Source organism: Tupaia chinensis, unplaced genomic scaffold (genome assembly GCF_000334495.1).
Source record: "Tupaia chinensis unplaced genomic scaffold, TupChi_1.0 Scaffold141530_1, whole genome shotgun sequence".
NCBI lineage: Eukaryota > Metazoa > Chordata > Mammalia > Scandentia > Tupaiidae > Tupaia > Tupaia belangeri.
The window spans coordinates 2,351-3,933 of NW_006201391.1; positions in this window are offsets into that span (position 1 = coordinate 2,351).

Consider the following 1,583-nt stretch of genomic DNA (forward strand, 5'->3'; position numbering starts at 1 on the left):
GTCCCTCAGGCCTGGAGGGGACACCCAGAGCCCCCTTCACCTCATTCCTGGGAATGGAGGTTCTCTTCTGGGGTGGGGGCTGAGACCCTGCAGGTGGGGCCTGGCAAGGCCTCAGCCCAGCACCTTCCCGCTCACCATTGCTGCTCACTCCTCTCTGTCCCTTGCTGTCCTCCCAACCCAGCTCACAGAGCGGTACAGAGCAGCTCTCTCGTCCTCCCAGGAACACTTCCTGCACAGCCTGCAGCCCGGGGTGGCTGAGGGTGAGTGGGGGAGGAAGAGTGGCTGCAGGCTCCGGCAAGAGCTTCCCCCTCATGCATGGCCTCCCCGCTGTACCTGCAGCTCCTGCAGCCCCCGTGGAGGAGGCTCAGGGGCCCCCTTCCGCGCTGATGCACAGCGAGGGCTTCCTTGCTGCTCACCACTGCCAGCCAGGACGCCAGGTCCTCCTGAGCACTAAGGGAGCAGGCGTCCTGGCCTCTCTGTCCCAGGAGGAGGCCGCCTGGAGCCGGGGCACAGCAGGAGAGGGTTCCCTCCATCCAGGTGCCTGCCGGGCTTCCAGGCAGAGCTGACCCCTCCATGCCCCAGCGAGCCGTGCGCGGTGCAGGGGAGGGGATGCGCAGGCCGCGAGGGCGGCTTTGGGCCCGGTTCCTGGAGGCCTCGTGGTTGAGGTCAGGTGGGCTTTGCTCTGAGTCTGTCCCCAGGCTCTCTGGGCCCCAGTTGCCGCCCTAAGGGAGGTGGTGGTACTGTCACCCTCAGAGGCTGTGCTTGCTATTGTCTGCTCAGCGAGAAATAAGAGCGTCCTCCAAGGTGGAGTGGGCCTGCTCCAACCTGCAGTGGGGTTTGTAGGGATAGTTCCAGCTCTTGCGCCCCTGCGTGATCCAGTGGGGGCCCCTTTGCTGTGCTGGTGTCCGTGGCCTGCACCCCACCCCTTCTCCATGCGTCTCTGTCCACCCCTCAGCCTCGGTCAAAGCAGCCTCAAATCCTTGCTCTGGAACCCGGCCGTGCCCTTCGCACCGATGGTGAAGGACTGCCGAGCAGTGGTCACCGCGGGCCATCGTGCAGCCGGGAGGGACAGCAGCCCCAGCTCCCGTGCTCAAATGTTGGGGCGGGACAGGGACAGGGCAAGGCGCACCCTCAAGCCTCTTCCCTATCCAGCAAGCCCTGAACCAGGCAGGGGGTGGGACGGAGCAGCCCATGGTGCCCACTAGGTGGCACTCCTGTGCTGTCTGCCCAGCAGTGCCTATGGGCCCACGGGGACAGGGGCCCCCAGCCGCTGTTTCCCAGCCCCTTCCCGCAGCCCCCAGACAACTGCCCTGCAGTTCCAGACCCCGCGTCGGGCCTCTGCACTGCCCTCCTGTATCTGCAGGCCTCGGCTCCTGTGCAGACGCACGCTTCCACGCTGTGACTCCACTGTGGAGAGCAGAGACACGGATGGGGGAGAGCACAATTCTACCAACAAGAGGCTCGCGTTGGTGTATATCACAAGGCTTTCTACGCGTGATTTTACATGTGCGCATACGGAACATACAAATGAAACACGGACGGCAGTGTCTCTGCGTGCTGTGGTTATAATCCGCTTTTTTCAC